Source organism: Cervus elaphus, chromosome 2 (assembly GCF_910594005.1).
Source record: "Cervus elaphus chromosome 2, mCerEla1.1, whole genome shotgun sequence".
NCBI classification, from domain to species: Eukaryota; Metazoa; Chordata; class Mammalia; order Artiodactyla; family Cervidae; genus Cervus; species Cervus elaphus.
Window position 1 is genome coordinate 38,719,622 of NC_057816.1, and position 20,025 is coordinate 38,739,646.

General features: G+C 41.3%; 1 protein-coding gene and 1 long non-coding RNA gene across 21 annotated transcripts in view; both read right to left on the reverse strand.

Moving 5' to 3' along the window:
• DLG2 (discs large MAGUK scaffold protein 2) overlaps positions 1-20,025 on the reverse strand; it is a 2,231,561-nt gene that overhangs the window by 1,266,021 nt on the left and 945,515 nt on the right. The window lies entirely within an intron of this gene.
• On the reverse strand, positions 5,353-19,549 carry LOC122704513. The gene is made up of 4 exons (XR_006343877.1): positions 19,442-19,549; positions 14,469-14,477; positions 13,767-13,771; positions 5,353-5,363 (listed from the first exon to the last, which is right to left on the reverse strand). It is a non-coding gene; the product is annotated as an uncharacterized LOC122704513 (long non-coding RNA).

The window sequence follows — 20,025 nt, forward strand, 5'->3', positions numbered from 1 at the left end:
ACTATCAGAGTGACCGCTGTGGCTATAACTCCTATGATGAGTTGCCATATATTGAGCATGTATTGTTCAGATATTATATGAGACCTGTCATGTACGTTATTGTTATTCCTCACAACAATCCCATAAGGTCTGCATTGTCATTCCCATTTAACAGAGACAGAAACTAAGGACTAAAGGTTTGCTCATCAATATCCTTTCTGTGGCATCCCTCATCTTATTCATTGTTAGCATTTCCAGTGACCAGCATAGTTCAAATAGTATGTGTACTCTTCACTGACCCACACCATGACCCCATCTTAAGAATGAGGTGTGTGTGCATGCTCAGTCATGTCTGAGTCTTTGCAACCTTATGGGCTGCAGGCCATCAGACTCCTTGTCCATGAGATTCTCCAGGCAAGAATACTGGATGGGGTTGCCATTTCCCCCTCCAGGGGATCTTCCTGACTCAGGAATCAGACTGGCATCTCCTGCAACTCCTGCATTGGCAGGCGGATTCTTTTACCACTGAGATACCAATAGCTTCATAAAATTCTCAAGCAACGTAACTATCAGAAAGGATCCATTTGTCCTCCAAGTCAAAAGCCCTTAATAATTTGGGAAACTACCAATCTAAATATCTAAATATCATTCTCCCCACTGAAGCCACTACATATCCCCAAGATACCATTCCACACAAATCCCTCTTTACCAGAGTCTACTTATTCATTCCTGGCAACTATACTAGAAACAGGAAGCAGCAACTGGGCTGAACTACAAAGCTGTCTGCTCCACTTTTTCTGTACAAGCTGCTTCAGTATGACTTATGACTAGTTCCCATCAAGAGTGGGCTAATTATGCAGTTTCCCTACTCAAGGTTACTCTGTGCGTGTCACCTAGAAACCAGATCACGTCTGGGGTTTCTTCTCAGTACATCTGCTCACAACTTCCAGGTACTCTGAGAATACAATCATATTATCCACAAAGTAGGTCTTCTAACTAAAAGCCAGACCCCATCACTCTTGGAGGGAAATTATGAAAGTACTAAGACTTCAGACAAGACACATTTAGCCTAGATTAGCTTCACTGAAGAGTCAAATGGCAGACCTTTTTTTATAAAAACACCAGCACATAGACAATTTGAAGTCTGAGGTTACCTAAAGTCTTGATTATTTTACTTAACTTATTAAACCTTGTACCTTTCCCACCATGAGCTACACCATAGCTTAACATGCGGCAAAAAAATCATCTAGGAAAGGCTAGATACTGATTTAGATGATAAGAGAATGAGAATAATTGCAGCTGCACTATCATATAATCTACTAATGATTTCAATATATTCTCTTTTCCCTTACATTTTAAATGTGAAATTTAGTAAAAAGCCTTAGGGCAGGGATAATGAATGAGATGTCAAACATAGAACATACAGATTCCTCTTTGTCTTCATTACCATCATCTGTTTTATAATAATTACACCGGTAAGTGCTATTACTTATTGAGGACCGATTATTCGGGGACTAGTATGGGTGATTTAGATGCATTATCCTTTAGTACTATGAATATATAAAGCAGGTGTTTTGCCTCCATATTAAATTATGTGTCCCTCTTGCAACTATACCAGGAGATCTTAAAAGAACCCATGCATAACTCATCCCTGGTTTCCAAATTTATATTGTGGGGAGTCGGAGGCAGACTATCTTCTGTGGGGAGCCCTTAATCTCTGGCACTGTTGGCAACAAAGTCCTGGGCAGGCTTTCTCATCCCTCTGAAACACCACGCTTGTGGCCCCTGAAGGCTGGGGTGGGAGGAGAGCCCCGGGCAGCCCTCACTGCAGTGGGAAGGTCCCCTCTCTCTGGCATCCTCCTCCACACCATCGAGTCATCCAGCAAATGTGTGCACTTTTGGAAGCATGTGGGACCTGAGGCGGAAAGCTGGCGGCGCCCGTCACTGCCCGTGACTCAGAGGTCTGAAGGCAGCAAAGCTTTTTGACATGTAAGGCTGAAAAAAATCATTCAGCCTGAAATGGAGAGAAAAAGGAAAGCAAAAAGATCACATCCTTATAGAGCCTCAAAGATGAAAACGATGCTGCTTAGAAATCAGCAACAAGCTTCAGGCTGTGGAAACAGAAGGCCAGCACTCCACTGGCGGGAAGGAGCCGCGGGAGACGGGCAGGTACTGGGGCAGTGAGCCCGCCAAGCACTACCTGAGGTTTCTGAGCAGTGCTCCAGAAGCACTCCCTTCTCCACGCTGGTTATATTTATATTCTCACTCCCTTTGGGGGCCAGATGAGTCATCAGCTACACATTGAAAATATCCAGAACACAGTATATCAAGCTATCTAACACTGGCATCTTCAGAAAGATTTTCTTTAAAGGCAAGGCTATGCACAATCATTTATTCAAACAGTCATTCATTCAATGGTCTCATTTGTTATCCATTTGTTTCATGTACCATTTACCAGTAGTAAGTTAAATATAAAGCTTCCCCAACCTACAAAATACAGGGGCAAAAAGCTAATTTTCAACTCCTTTTCTCTGAACTTTGACAGACTTTACAACATTTACTAGATAAATTAGCAACTGCTTGTGTAATTCCACATTATTCTATTATTATAAATGAACATGCAGCGCTCTCCTCAAAGCATGGCAGCAAAAATTTCAGTAAAGGTTTTCACCAAAGAGTAGAAATGTAGGCTTAGAAAAAGACAGATCTAAGTTTGAATCCAGCTTCTGACCATATATTAGCTAAGTCATCAGGGTAAATTACTTGACTTCTCAAAGCCTCAAATGCTTATTCTGAAAAAAAAAAATATATATATATATATACACATACATATATATCTATACACACACATATAGATAGATATACAGATATGTGCTTCCCCCATAGCTCAGTAGTAAAGAATCTGCTTGCAGTGCAGGAGACACAGGTTCAATCCCTGGGTGGGGAAGAGCCCCTGGAGAAGGAAATGGCAAGTCACACCAGTATTCTTGCCTGGGAAATCCCATGGACAGAGAAACCTGGTGGGCTACAGTTCAAGGGGTCACAAAGAGTCAAACACGACTGAAGTGGCAGCACATGTGCGTGCACACACACACACACACACACACACATATATATTATATTTATGATGCTCAGATGATCAGTCGTGTCTGACTCTTTGCAAACCATGGACCATAGCTCACCAGGCTCCTCTGTCCATGGAATTCCCCAGGCAAGAAGAATGGAATGGGTTGCCATTTCCTTTTCCAGGGGATCTTCCCCACCCAGGGATTGAACCTGGGTCTCCTGTATTGCAGGTGAATTCTCTACCAACTGAGCCACCAGCAAAGCCTATTGTATTTATAAATTGATTTTATATTCTGAAAAAAATATATATATATACACATACACAAACATATATACACTTTGGCCACTGATATGCACAGTTGACTCATTGGAAGAAAACACCCTGAAGCTGGGAAAGATTGAAGGCAGAAGGAGAAGAGGGGAACAGAGGATGAGATGGTTGGATGACATCACTGACTCAATGGACATGAACTTGGGCAAAGTTCAGGACATAGTGAAGGACAGGAAGGCCTGGTGTGCTGCAGTCTGCGGGGTCGCAAAGAGTCAGACACAACTTAGCAACTGAACCACAACAACAATTATATACATATACATATATATGTGTGTGTGTGAGGCTATTGTTAATATTAATTAGCATAATATATGCAAATCTCCTAATACAGGGCCTGGCCTACAATAAGAAAAACTCAACATTCCTCTATCTCTCTCTTAAGAATTAATAATTCAACATCGCCAAGGATTATTCTCTGATTATTCCAAGGTCTTCATTTACTGAGTGTCTCTATGTCAAGCACTGTATTACCTGCTAGCTATGCAAAGAAAATATTTTATAATCTCAGCCCTTGAGGAATTTCAACTATACCTTTCTTAACAAAATTGACCTTTTAACAAATGGTTGATTTAAAAGTCTTTAAATATAGAAGTTAATTAACTTGGCTGTATTCCAGTTTGTGCTAAAATTATCTCCTGTTTCCATCTTCTACCAACCGTGGCTCTATCATACACTCTTACTGTGTGCATTATGAAAACTTCCTAGAATTTTATGAGTACTTGCTCATCTTCCCTGGTGGCTCAGATAGTAAAAAATCCACCTGCAATGTGGGAGACCTGGGTTCGATCCCTGGGTTGGGAAGATCCCCTGGAGAAGGGCATGGCAACCCACTCCAGTATTCTTGCCTGGAGAATCCCCATGGACAGAGGAGCCTGGTGGGCTGCAGTCCATGGGGTTGCAAAGAATCAGACACAACTGATCAACTAAGCACAGCTCATCTTCCTGCCTTCATACAGGCTACATCTTTTGCTTAGACTACTCCTCCCCATTCCAAGTTCACCTGGGAAAGTCTTCCTGGATATACTTCAAGTCTTTCTCTGGAACTTTCTCCAAACTCTTGGGCAATGAAAAGCTCCACACCTTCTTGCATTTGTGATATCCTATATCAGCTTCTGTCTCAGAAGCCATTTGACTGGGGGCTTAGGAGGAGGAGGGGGGATGTCAGCTTGCTTGTCTGTCTTCTCTATAAAGTAAGGACCTACTTGAGGGCAAGAGTTTTTTTTATTGCTATTTATCTTTGTGTTTCTATACTCAGCAATGTGCCTGGTGAATAGATAGTGATCAATAATTATTAGATTTGGAACTGAATGAACTAATGAATGGCCTGGCTGCGCTCCAACAGAAAGAGGACAGGTGACTGGCATGGTACACAAAGCATTTGTCTGTAACAGCCCCCCTAGCTTTCTGCACAAGGCCAGATTTCTCTGACTAGAACATTTGGTTTCCAAATTACACAGTGCACAGCATGACTCCTTCCTTCCCTGCAACTGCCTGTTAATTATAGTGTCACCTTTGTTCTAGCTCTTCTCGAATCTCCTAATTCCTGAGACAAGGTAGCCAGTTTACTTAGGATATTCTGACCTTTAAACACAAGTCCCTCTGCCCCAAACCTTTTGTGAAAACTATTTTTAAAACCAGAAGAGTCTGATTGGAGTTCGAAGGTACTGACACATTAGTAAACAGTTATTTCAGGGTGAAAAAATACTCCCTTTGCTCCTTATGGGGGCTTCCCTGATAGCTCAGTTGGTAAAGAATCTGCCTTAATGCAGGAGACTCCAGTTCAATTCCTGGGTTGGGAAGATCCGCTAGAGAAGGGATAGGCTACCCACTCCAGTATTCTTCAGTTCAGTTCAGTCGCTCAGTGTGTCCAACTCTTTGCAACCCCATGGACTGCAGCACGCCAGGCCTTCCTGTCCTTCACCAACTCCTGGAGCTTGCACAAACTCACGTCCATCGAGTCGGTGATGCCATCCAACCATCTCATCCTCTGTCGGCCCCTTTTCCTCCCGCCTTCAATCTTTCCCAGCATCAGGTTCTTTTCCAATGTTTTGGCTCTTTGCATCATGTGGCCAAAGTATTGGAGCTTCAGCTTCAGCATCAGACCTTCCAATGACTATTCAGGACTGACCTCCTTTAGGATGGACTGGTTTGATCTCCCTGCAGTCCAAGGGACTCTCAAGAGCCTTCTCCAATACCACAGTTCAAAAGCTCTTCACACTGGATAGTAGAAACTGCCCTGCTTTGGGGAGCAGCTGTGGAAATGCAGGGAGCTGTCACTGGGGAGGAGACGCACCTCCAAGCCCTTGAAGCTGACAGCTCTGAGAAGCCAACTGAGAGACTCAACCGCTGACTTCATTTGATCACACTGGCAGAAGTACCTGGGAAAAGTTTCTGTTCTTCGTGCAAAAAAATTTCAAAGATATCAAATTCTTTCTCAGGTTCTAAAACTTTGCAAGTATTCTGACAACCCTTTTGTCACTCTCTCTCTCTCCTTTTTTTTTTTTTTTTTTAATGGAGAAATACTGAGCCCATCTTATCATTGGTATCTATGGTACCTAACAGAACTTGACAAAGTAGATGCTCCCAAAAAGGCATGTGGAAAGAAGGAGGGAAGGCTATGGCTGAGAGAGAAAGGAAAAGGAGGAAAAACAGGGAGAGGGAGAGAAAGCTACAGAGAGAGCTGCTAATGGGGAGGCAGGGGGAGATGTAAGAAAAAAGGACAGGGAGACAGAAGGGAAGAGGAAATGGAGATCAAGTCCCTCCTACCTTTTCCTCATAAACTTGCAAGACACCGAGCCTTAAAATAAAAACAAAACAACTCCAAACCACTTACAGTTCCTGGGAGAACAAAGCATCCTCTCAGATGGTTACTGTCTCCTGGGGGCCAACGGGTAAAGAAGAGAGAGACACATTCAAGGGGTCTTGTCCCACCTGAGAAGGTGGTCAGCCTCAGGGAATGAACAACAGCCCGCAAACCTTTCCCTCACTGACCCGGCAAGACAGCCCCAGCTCCACCCCAGGGCCACAACCATGGTGTGTCTGTGCTCACGTCACCTATTCGGCTCCAGCAGATCCAGGACTATCCCAACAGTCCACAGAGTCGGGGAAAGAACTGTACCAACCAGGGCTGCGCTAAGTCACTTCAGTCGTGTCCGACCCCATGGACTGCAGCCCACCAGGCTCCTCTGTCCAGGGGATTCTCCAGGCAAGGATGCTGGAGTCGGTTGCCATGCCCTCCTCCAGGGGATCTTCCTGACCCAGGGATTGAGACTGGATCTCTTAGTCTCCTGTGTTGGAAGATGGGTTCTTAACCACTAGTGCCAGCTGGTCTGAGTTAATAATTCAGAACGGGCGGCAGGCTCTTTTCAAGTGTTTGGGGGAGTTTCTCCACTTTTGGGGGGCCTTTTGGAGCCCAGAGGTTAGGTTTTGGATAGTTCTTGCTGTTACTATGATTTTCAGTCTAATTTTCAATCCAGCTACATTTTGCTTTGGGATTTGCAGTGCACAGCCTCTTTTTAGTAACAATGTTTAACTATAATGAAGTTCAGTTTTTATATGACAAAACAATGAATGACTTCATTATAGAAATTTCACAACAAAGAACATTTTAAAAAACAAAGCATAATCTTATCTTTCACAGGTAGTCACTGATACTATATTAGTTATTTTTTATATACATTGAGACATATATTGATTGTCAAGAATAAATTTATATTATACTTAGGTTCGAACCTATTTTAAGTGAAAAGTACACTATGAAAGCTTTCTTTCATTAAAAATCCATTTTAGTAAAACTCTGATGGCTTAATTCTTCATGTTCTACCAATTATTGGTCAGGAAAGGGGCGTGAAGAGACCTCTGGGTTTCAGCAGTTGGCTTCACTGTCTGTTCAACACCTGCATTCACTGTTTCCTCTCTTCCTGAAACAGGGTGGCAGCCAGTCTCAAGTGCTACCTTATCATTTGTTCGATTCGTCTGCTAGTTTCTCTAATATGGTGACAATCCTGTGAACTCAGTCTGGGTGTTTCTCAAATGCCTTCATCACACAAAACATGTTTTGTCCCTCCTATGAGTTATCCTCACGGAGGATCAAGGCTATCAAAGGAAATGGCAGGTTGCACACTGAAAATAATTCACTAAGTTGTGTGCACTCCTTGTAGAGTAGGAACTTGTCTTCTTTTATTTTTATTCCTCTCAGGCCCTAAACCAATGACTGGCCCATAAAAGACATTCAATTTGTCAATAAATGCCTGTTGAATGAATGAAAACTAAGTGAATGAACATAAAAAGGCATTGAAGGAGACTGGACATAAAGTAATAAAATTTTCTGACTTTGCTACATGACTTTCTGGAAGAATGAAGTTTACTACACAGAGAACAGTGTAGGATTTAGTCAGAAATCCACTTGAATAAGTACAACATCAATGCAGCTTTTCTGATCTTCCTTTCTTGTGTATCAAAGAGTCACAATAACTAAGTGTCCTCATAGGCCTGTTACAATGGTCAAATTAAGTGATAGCTTATTATGTCAGAGGAACCTAGAACTTCAAGTTGTCCTAGGGCGTCAGGAAACCACAACCAGTTGCAGCTTAAAAATTTATGTTACAATAGGACTGGTTCCACTTCAGTATTCTTGTTTGGGAAGTCCCTTGGACAGAGGAGCCTGGCAGGCTACAGTCCATGGGGTCTCAGAGAGTTGGGTACTACTCAGAAACTGCATAGCAGTAGCATTAACAACTACCTTAACTCCCAGTCCCAATGCATACACATAAAAGGCAGAAATTACACTAAAAAAATAACTTCACTTAAAAGAAAGTTTTTAAATGGGTGTCAAGAAAATGAGCATCAGCTAGCACTACTTCAGATAACACGAAGTAATAAAAAGAATATAGATTGGGAGACTGACCTGGGCACAAATTTTGGTTCTGTCACTTCTTTACTGTATAATTTTAGACTAGGTGCTTTTCTGACATACTTTTCTCTTTGATAAAATTTTTTTTAACAACTTAAGTTCTTTAGGATTGTTATGAAAATTAAAGAAGGGATAACTGTCCTAGCATACTTGCTGTTGTTTAGTCATTAAATCACATCTGACTCTTTTGCAACCCCATGGACTATAGTCCTTGAGGCTCCTTTGTCCATGGGATTTCCTAATGGAGTTGGTTGCCATTTCATCCTCCAGGAGATCTTCCCAACCCAGAGATCAAACCTGCATCTCCTGCAATGGGAGGCCAATTCTTTACCACTCAGCCACCAGGGAAGCCCCCTAGCATACTGTGTAGTTCTGTTCAGTTGCTCAGTTGTATCTGATTATTTGCGACCCCATGAACTGCAGTACGCCAGGCTCCCCTGTCCACCACCAATTCCTGGAGCTTGCTCAAATTCATGTCCATCAACTCCGTAATGCCATCCAACCATCTCATCCTCCATCGCCCCCTTCTCCTTCCACTTTCAATGTTTCCCAGCATCAGGGTTTTTTCCAATGAGTCAGTTCTTCACAGCAGGTGGCCAAAGTATTGGAGTTTCAGTTTCAGCATCAGTCCTTCCAAAGAATATTCAGGACTGACCTCCTTTAGGATGGACTGGTTGGATCTCCTTGCAGTCCAAGGGACTCTCAAGAGTTTCCTCCAACACCAGTTCAAAAGCATCAAATCTTCAGTGCTCAGCTTTCTTTATAGTCCAACACTCACATCCATATATGACTACTGGAAAAACCATAGGTTTGACTAGATGGACCTTTGTTGGCAATGTAATGTCTCTACTTTTTAATATGCTGTCTAGGTTGGTCATAGCTTTTCTTCCAAGGAGCAAGTGTCTTTTAATTTCATGGTTGCAGTCACCATCTGCAGTGATTTTGGAACCCCCCAAAAATAAAGCATACTAGGTATTCAATAAATATTATTTCCCTTACGTTTCCTTGTTGCCATACCCCAGTCCTACCCAGAACCAATGGCAGGAATATATTATTCATACTCAACAATTTTGCCTAAAGGCTTACCCACTATCAGACTTGAATGCCAACTTGCCAAACAGAAGTTTTTTGTGTCGAAATATTTATACCAGACTTCAAATATAGGAACTCAGAGTTCAAAAGCTTAACACTTGTCATCAAGAACAGCAGAGTCTCAGGAAATCCTGTCAACGTTGCTTCTTTTCCAAGAAAGAATCAGACAAATCCTCATTGATCATTCCATAGAGGTAGCTGTAACTCTCCAAAATAATATATTTAAAATTACAGGTTATTTTATCATGTTTGAAGGGAAAAATATATTGGAAATAAGAACCTTAATTGAATCTTCTGGTGTTGAGGTCAACTGACCTAGTTAAAAAAGACTGTTCCCTTTCAGTCTAAAGCTTCACTTTTCTGAAAAGTAAGAGATAACCTAGATATGGTTTGAAAATACTGCTAAGAGCAACATTTACAACAATAAGGCCCGAAATCAGATTTAAGTCTGAAGTGCCCCAGCTTCTGGCGGGAAAGTAAACTGGTGCAGTCACTATGGAAAACAGTATGGATGTTCCTCAATAATTGAGAATTTTTATATGATCCAGGAATTCCACTCTTGGGCATATATTCCCACAAAACTATAATTCAGAAAGATATACCCACCTCTAAGTTAATAGCAGCAATATTCACAATAGCCAAGACATGGAAATAACCTAAAAGTCCAACAGATGAATCAGTAAAGAAGATGTAGTACATATATACAATGGGATACTACTCAACCATATAAAAAAATGAAATAATGCCATTTGCAACAACATGGATGGACCTATAGATTATCATACTAAGGGAGGTAAGCTAAAAAGAGAAAGATAAATGTCATGCTATCACATATGTGGAATCTAAAATATGACACATGATATTATCTATGAAACAGACTCACAGACATAGAGAGCAGATTTCTGCTTGCCAAGGAGGAGGGCCTGGGGGGGGGGGGAGCATGGATTACATATTTGGGACTAGCAGATGCAAACTATTATAGAAAGGATGGATAAATAAAGTTATATTCTATAGCACAGAAAACTATATTCAACATCCTATGACAGTAAAAGTGTTGGCGCTCAGTTATATCTGACTCTTTGCGATGCCAAGGACTGTAGCCCACCAGGCTCCTCTGTCCATGGAGTTCTCTAGGCAAGAATACTGGAATGGGTTGCCATGACCTTCTCCAGGGTATCTTCCTGACCCAGGGATCGAACCTGGATCTCCCACATTGCAGGCAGATACGTCACCATCTGAGCCACCAGGGAAGCAAACTATTATATATAGGATTTATAAACAACAAAGTCCTATTCTATAGCACAGGGAACCATATTCAACAACCTATGATAAACCATAGTGGAAAAGAATATGGGAAAGAAGGTATAGATATGTGTGTGTGTGTGTGTGTGTGTGTACACACATATATCAGCAGAAAGTAACACAACATTGCAAATCAACTATACTTGAATAAAATACATTTTAAAAATGTTAATGAAGCGCTTCAATCTCTACTAAGTGAGTTATGTGAAGCAGATCATCCAAGCACATTTTCAGATCATTATTATAACCCAGTTAAGCCATTCTTGAAGGTAAATGTTGAAATTATTTAATAAATCAAACTTTAGACTTTGCAGCTTGGGCTTTTCCTTTAACTTTTTTTTTTTTATGTTTCTAGAAATCTGGTCATATTTTAAAGTTCCTTCTAGCTCAGAAAAAGCAACACTCCAAAATTTTCACCTCTTTTCCATTTTCCTGCAGGTAATTCCTGTCTGGGTAATAAAAATCTATCCTGATTCACAAATAAAACAACAGAATAAATGTACACTTTCTTCAAAAAACACTAACTATGGAACATTTTTTGAGCAATTCCACAGCTTTTCACCCTGGAGCAAGCTCCGGAGCCTTAAATAGGACTCTGCTCTTGAGGTCAAAAGAAGGACTGGCTACATAGAATTCAAATAATGTTTATGATCCATGTACATTAACAGTGTATCCATTTAGAGGAAGTCTGGGACTATTTAACAATAATCATTCTGGACTCCTTCCAATCAATTCTCCATCCTGAAGCTTGAATAATTTCTTCTAAAATGTATAATTGACTGAATTACTCCCCTCTTTAAAATTCTTCAGCAGCTCATCTTTGTGTTTAGAATAAAATTCAGAGTTCTCAGCATATTACACAAAGCTTTTCTTGATCTGGCCCCAGCCTACCTTTCTCAATAGTATTTGCCACTTTTCCTCCTTTCCTGTATCGCTTATTTTAACCACGGTAACTATTTGCCATTATCGTCACTCTGCTGGGCCTTTTTCCATCTTGTTCCCTCTTTCTGAGATATTCTTCCTTTTCTGAACCCACCCAAACCCACTGCTACACACTTTTTAAAACCTAAGTATCTCCTACTCATCGGTGAAGATACAACCCATTCATGACTTCAGAAAACACTCCTTGTCCCACCTTTTCTTCTTCTCTCTCCAGACACCAATAAGGAGCCTGTCCTTTGCTCTCCCATGACATTGTATAAAAGTTATTACAGCATTTTTTTCACCCTGTATTATAATTAGCTACTAAGAAACAAGTTCCTTAATGGTAGGTTCCATGTCTGTGCTGTACTAAGTCACTCGGGGCACTCTTCATCCCCTTCTGATGGCTATGTCAGAAGCATTCTCTGTCCCTTGTCATACTTTTCCAGGGAATATTTCACTCAACGTTGGGCTCAATAAAGGACAGAAAAGGTATGGCCCTAACAGAAGCAGAAGATACTAAGAAGAGTTGGCAAGAACACAGAAGAACTGTACAAAAAAGATCTTCATGACCCAGATAACCACAATGGTGTGATCACTCACCTAGAGCCAGACATCCTGGAATGTGAAGTCAAGTGGGCCTTAGGAAGCATCACCATAAATGAAGCTAGTGGAAGTGATAGAATTCCAGTAGAGCTATTTCAAATCCTGAAAGATGATGCTGTGAAAGTGCTGCACTCAATATGCCAGCAAATATGGAAAACTCAGCAGTAGCCACAGGACTGGAAGAGGTGAGTTGGCATTCCAATCCCAAAGAAAGGCAATGCCAAAGAATGCTCAAACTAACAGACAATTCTACTCATCTCACATGCTAGTAAAGTAATGCTCAAAATTCTCCAAGCCAGGCTTCAGCAATACGTGAACCATGAACTTCCAGATGTTCATGCTGGATTTAGAAAAGGCAGAGGAGCCAGAGATCAAATTGCCAACATCCACTGGATCATCGAAAAAGCAAGAGAATTCCAGAAAAACATCTACTTCTGCTTTACTGACTATGCCAAAGCCTTTGACTGTGTGGATCACAACAAACTGTGAAAATTCTTCAAGAGATGGGAATACCAGGCCACATGACCTGCCTCTTGAGAAATCTGTATGCAGGTCAAGAAATAACAGTTAGAACCAGACATGGAACAACAGATTGGTTCCAAACCGAGAAAGGCGTGTGTCAAGGCTGCATATTGTCACCCTGAATACATCATGTGAAATGTTGGGCTGGATGAAGCACAAGCTGGAATCAAGATTGCAGGGAGAAATATCAATAACCTCAGATATGCAGGTGACACCACCTTTATGGCAGAAAGTGAAAAAGAACTAAAGAGGCTCTTGATGAAAGTAAAAGAGGAGAGTAAAAAAAGTTGGCTTAAAACTTAACATTCAGAAAACTAAGATCATGGCATCTGGTCCCATCACTTCATGCAAATAGATGGGGAAACAATGGAAACAGTGACAGACTTTATTTTGGGGGGCTTCAAAATCACCACAGATGATGACTGCAGCCATGAAATTAAAAGACGCTTGCTCCTTGGAAGAAATGCTATGACCAACCTAGACAGCATATTAAAAAGCAGAGACATTACTTTACCAACAAAGGTCCATCTAGTCAAAGCTATGGTTTTTCCAGTAGTCATGTACAGATGTGAGAGTTGGACTATAGAGAAAGCTGAGTGCTGAAGATTTGATGTTTTTGAACTCTGTTGTTGGAGAAGGCTCTTGAGAGTCCCTTGGACTGCAAGGAGATCAAATCAGTCAATCCTAAAGGAAATCAGTCCTGAATATTCATTGGAAGGATTGAAGCTGAAACTGAAACTCCAATACTTTGGCACCTGATGCAAAGAAGTGACTCATTGGAAAAGACCCTGATGCTGAGAAAGATTGAAGGTAGGAGGAGAAGGGAACGACAGAGGATGAGATGGTTGGATGACATCACCAACTTGATGGACATGAGTTTGAGTAAGCTCCAGGTGTTGGTGATGGATAGGGAAGTCTGGTGTTCTGCAGTCCATGGGGTTGCAAAGAGTTGGACATGACTGAGTGACTGAACTGAACTGATGTCACTCAGTAATGCCGGACTCTTTGTGACCCTGTTTACTGTAGCCCGCCAACCTCCTCTGTCCATGGGATTCTCCAGGCAAGAATACTGCAGTAAGTTGCCATGCCCTCCTCTAGGGGATCTTCCCAACCCAGGGGTCGAACTCCAGTCTCTTATGTCTCCTGCATTAGAAGGCGGGTTCTTTACCACTAATGCCACGTGGGACTGTTACCTAGTAGATCGATGTTCATTGCATTTTCATTGTTGCTGCTGAATGCTGGATGGATGGATGGTTGGATGGATGGATGGGTGGGGATGTTTGGTTATGAACCAGGTTTATTTACTAGAAACAAACAACTTTAGTGCCCCCTTTAGGATGTAGGGACTGAGTAAATCAAACATGCTGGCCTTTTCTCAAGTGTTGTGGTCCTAGTGAATTTGGATTAAGTGGGAGACAAATGGAACTCTAAACGTGAAAAATTAAATGATAATAAAAAGCTAGTCTCTCAGGGTAGTGTGCTGCCTCACCTCAGAAAATGAAATAGTATAGTGGGTAAGCCTGTGTCACTGACACATTTACCCATATTCTCTTAAAGAAACACAGATAGGTAGATCGGTGATAAAACAAACGATGTTCCACACAACTACCCTATTTGCATTTAAGGCACCTGAAGCTTACACATTAAAACACCTATGAAGAGTGTGTCAGACGATCGGAATTTGGAAACCTGGGTTTGCTTTGCTTTTAGTCAGCTGTGTGGCCCTGGGTCCGTCACTCCCTCTCCCTGGTTCTCTCTTCCTCTCAGATGATCTCTGAGGTCATTTAGATTAAAAATTATCTTCTCTTTTGACACTGTTTCCTTGGAGAGCACCTGACACAGAGACAGTATTAAAACTATGTGTCAAATGAATGAATGAGTCTCCTTCTCTGAGCTTTCTAGGTTTTACAGGGTGAGCTATAAACTAAGGCTGTGTCCTTCCAGCATGAAGAGTTTCAGCAGCACCTGTTCTTTCCTCAATCCGTTTTATTGTTCAGCCGCTAAGTCATGGCTGACTCTTTGCGACCCCGTGAACTACAGCACGCCAGGCTTCCCTGTCTTTCACTATTTCCTGTATTCTCAAACTCATGTCCATTGAGTAAGTGATGCCATCCAACCGTCTCATCCTCTGTCACCCCCTTCTCCTCTTGCCCTCAAACTTTCCCAGAATCAGGGTCTTTTCCAGTGAGTCAGCTTTTTGCAATAAGCTGTGGGATAATTATTTCCAATGAACCTAGATGTGGTCTGTAGCTCCATCATAACAGCTTCATTCAGTCACATTGAACTGAAGGACTGTTTAATTACCTGGCTCCGATGCTAGACAGTGAGGAATGTAACAGCAGTGACTATGACGTTGACTAAGATGGATTTCCTGTGTTAGGGGCCAACACAGAGAAGAGGCGTGCCTGACAAACAGCCGCAAGGAACTGAACTGGATTCACACGGAGCACTGAAGGGGCAGGTGATTAAAGAGCACCACAAACTAAACCCCAGCACTGCAGGGCAGAGGGAAGCCCAGCTGCCTGAGATCTAAGGGAGACAACAGGCAGAGAAAGATGATTTCGTCTGTTCTTATTGAAGGAAATTTGGAATCACGGCAAAGAAATGCCGAAGGCAAAAGTGCCAGACAGTACTCTCCAGACACCTCACCTCTCTCTGTGGCCTGTGATTCTACTCTGGTTTAGATCTGGGGTCCATGGACCAAGATGACTTTAGTGTGAACCTTCTGGTTTATAATGCAGGCTCTTCAAAACATGGCCCAAGGAAGAGGTACGGTTTTCCTTCTTATCAGACTTCCTAGAAAAACTCCCATGTTTTTGTGAAATTTGGAAAACATTAAAAATTTAAGACATGCCAACATGAAATCCTTTCAGTCCCCTTCAGGACTAACAACATCAGTGCCTTTCTTAACAACACTGTGTTTACCTTAGAGCTTCTCAGTCTTGCGTTTGCCTTAGAGACCTAGAATGGAAAGCTCTTTGCCTGGTTGGCTGATTTCATCTTGAACAGCTTTAACCTCCATTTTGATTCAATATTAGATGTGCTTTTTCAATCCATTGTCTTGAAATCTTGCCAGATTACAAATAAGCAATTTCAACAAGAGTAATAAAAATGAACAGGACATCATAAAGAACATCAGTTGTGACCTTTATTTAACCTCCTACATGGTCCAAGTGTGTCCTTGGCCCCAGCTGAAAAGTGAAAAGGAAACATACACAGATAATTTTACTTCCACTAAAATTCAGTGGTTAATAGCACCACTGCAAGGGTGGGAGGAAGAAATGAAATCAGTATTTCAAGTATATGTGCCAGGCACTACCCCAGGGCAACATGACAAAATAAGCATCAGTCTCATTTTTGCAAAAGAAGAAGTTCAAACTCAAGGAAGTTAACACGAGCCATCATCTAAGGTCAAAAGCAACAAGATAATGGCACATAAATCCCTCTATCTGGCTCTGAAGTCCATACTTTATCCTTTATAAAACTGAGCTTAAATTAAATCAGAGAACTACCGTATGAACAAGTAGGAACAGAGGAAATGAAAATTTTTAGAGACTTCATAATTTATCAGCACAGATCTTGAGAAATAAATTGTTTTCATATTTTGCTTTCACATGTTTATATGTGTATGTGTGTGTGTGTATGTTTGTGCGTAGCGAAAAGTTTCAGATCGGCATGTCATCAGCGTTCTACTAATGAAATTCTGAGATAAAATATGATGCCTTCATTAGCTTGGTTGGATGTTATCACCAGCATATTTCTATTGAAATATTAAAGATAACTCAAGGACTTCCAGTGCCACTCAGGGATGTCCAACCTGAGGACCACTGATAAAATCTGAAACCACCCAGTATGATCGCACATCCCATCTACATGAATATAGTCAGTTTTCGGTCTTAGCGCTCTTTGAGTTTTTAATTTAGTTATTCTATCAAGAATGTCATGAGCTCTTTCTTATTTCTTTGAGTTTCCTCCTTTAATAAGCCAATTTTGTAATGACTGCATCCCAGACCCCAGTATTTATAAAAAGTTGCTCACTTTGACACTTTATTCTGATACTAGAATAAATCAAAGAAATAATATATATATTTTTGGAAATTGTTCAACTAGCCATAATTTTTTGCTTCACTGATATTTTTTGGACTGAACATATTCTTTTCACATTCTGAAAGTGACAATATGATTGTGGCATATTTCAGATATCTGTTTTTGGCTAAAGAGTGATTTTTTGATTATCTTTATTTTGAAAAACCAAGGAATTATTAGGAACCATGAAGCCTTCTTTAAATAAACTATAAATGAATAACAGCTGTTATTGACTTACAATATTGACATTTTTAATGTTTACTATAAAGGTTTGCTTAGCCCCAATGCTTTAAGGGATAAGTGGAAGCATTTGACCAATTATTTCCAGGGTACCAGTGACGTCACTGGGCTCTCTCCCGACACTCAAATCCAGTGCTCTTGGACCTATAAGCTAATGTCTGTCAGCTACTCAGGGCTAAAGGGAGGCATTTGGTTGCTCAATGCCAGTGTCCTTCCCCGGAACCAGAGCTTTCCGAGCTCTGTCACCTGGATACATTTACCACTTCCCGGAATAAGGTAAGTCTCTGTCCCAGGGAGCTCACTACACCTCCTCCCTAGGTTTCCCACTCCCCCCAGTCTGACATCCCTCAACACCTCTATCACTTTCCTGAAGATAAGCCTATGAGCTCTTTTAATTCTTTGAGCTTCACTGTATAGCACATGGAACTATACTCAATATCCTGTAACAACCTATAAGAGAAAAAAATCAAAAAAGAAAGTTCATGTGTATGTGAATGAGCGTGTGTGTGTGTGTGTGTGTGTGTGTGTGTATGGGCTTCTCTAGTGGCTCAGACAGCAGAGAATCTGCCTGCAGTATGAAAGTCCTAGGTTCAATCCCTGGGCCAGGAAGATCCCCTGGAAAAGAGCAAGACAACCCACTCCAGTATTCTTGCCTAGAGAATTCCATGGTTACAGGAGCCTGGTGAGTTACAGTCCATACGGTCACAAAACAGTCAGACATGATTTAGTGACTAAGCAACAACACACACATACACACAGATAAATATGTGTGTGTGTGTTGTACACTGGTAAAGAATCTGTCTTCCAATGCAGGAGACACACGAGACATGGGTTTGATTCCTGGGTTGAGAAGATCCCCTGGAGAAGGATCTGGCAACCCACTCCAGTATTCTTGCCAGGAGAATTTCACAGACAGAGGAGCCTGGTGGGCTACAGTCCATGGGATTGCAAAGAGTCATACATGACTGAATGACTGAGCATGCGCGTGCGCGCACGCGCGCACACACACACACACACACACACACATATGAAGCACTTTGCTATAAACCTGAAACTAACACAACATTGTTAATTATACTTCAATAAAAATTTTGAAAAAGTTTATACATTTCAAAAAAAAAGAAAATTCTAAGAGTTTTACTCATGATCACTCTTCTCTCTGGGTAAACAGGGCAACCAAGATAACAAGCAGGCTAAACTGGCAGAGCTGTGTGTGGGCTTAAGAGACACAGTCCATGGTCCTTTTCCTTAGAGACTATGACAGTGTAGTGGTTAAGAGCACAGACCTTGACGCCAGGCTCCCTGAATTTGAACACCAGAGTCTGCCCCTCAGCTGCCCATTCTTCAGCAAATTGTTCAACCTCTGTATACCTTGGCTTCATCATGTATAAAATAAAGATATGATGATACCCTTTTAAAGGGTTATACTGAAGATGCATGCCTGAGTGAGTGCTAAGTCGCTTCAGTCATGTCCAACTCTTTGTGACCCTATGGACTATAGCCCACCAGTCTCCTCTATCTGTGAAATTCTCCTGGCAAGAAAATGGGATTCTCTAGGCAAGAATACTGGAATGGGCTGCCATGTCCTCCTCCAGGGGATCTTCCCGACCCAGGGATTGAACCCGTGTCTCTTATGTCTCCTGCATTGGCAAGTGGGTTCTTTACCCACTAGCGCCACTTGGAACACCCATATTGAAGATGAAATAAGTTAATTCACACAAAGTATTTAGAATAGTGCCTAACCCAAAGTGAACACTCAATAACTGTTAGCTTTTATTAGCTACTATTGATTCCTCTCTGAGATGCTTTTCTCAGCTGCTCTTCACTTTGATTTTCTGAATCCATTCTTACACTTGCTCTAAGCCTAATGATGAAGCAAGCTGCACACGCCAGCAGGGAGTCGGCAGTCCTGAGTACTCTGCACACCAGCCTGGCCTTGACTTATCCCTCCGGGGTGCTTTTTCGGTGAGGCAGCATATTTTAAAAGGTTCAAGAGTCAGACTGCCTGGTGGGAAACTCTGGCTCCATTGTACTTTTTTCTACGTGGATGACCTTGGGCAAGGGCTTAATCTTGCTCTGCATAAGGACGGCACCAAACTTAAAGGGTGATCATGAGGATTAAATTACTCAACATTCATAAAATTCTAAAAATTTACTTGCAAAGATCAAATTCTATATAAGTTGGTTAAATAAATACCAATTCTGATTAGAAGAAACAGAAATTTAATTTCTTACCAAAGAATGAAAATGTCAGGAAGGGGTGTTAAGAAGGATTGATTTCTTCTGGGGGTTGCTATAAGAATCTGCCTGTCACTGCAGACAATGTAAGAGATGAAGGTTCGACCCCTTAGTCGAGACAATTTCCTGGAGGAGGGCATGGCAACCCACTCCAGTATCCTTGCCTGGAGAATCCCATGGACAGAGGAGCCTGGTGGGCTACAGTCCACAGGGTCGCACAGAAAGGGACCCAACTGAACCGACTTAGCACAGTACGAACTTAAGACCTCAAACTATAAAAATTCACTCCTAAAATACTAGCAAACTTTCTTCAATGAATTTCAGATTGCTGTTGTTGTTTAGTCTCAAAGCCATGTCCGGCTCTTTGCGACTCCATGGACTGCAGCCCACTAGGCTTCTCTGTCCATGGAATTTGGCAGGCAAGAGTACTGGAGTGGGTTGCTATTTCCTTCTCCAGAATTTCAAATTAACAGTAGTTATATTAAATAAATAATGTGGCAGTCTTGAAAAACAATTCTTACAGTAAATTAAACCTAACTCCTGTAACTCGGTATATATAAATTTTTTTCTTACCTAAACTGCATAGGAATAAATTTATATGGGGTATAAATCAAGTCAAGATAAATGTTTCAATATAATGAGATCTTTCATAAGGTAACAGAAAGTTATACACTTTAAGTGAACTTTTGCAATCATTCAAAGATCTAAAAAAATTTTATAATGACTACCT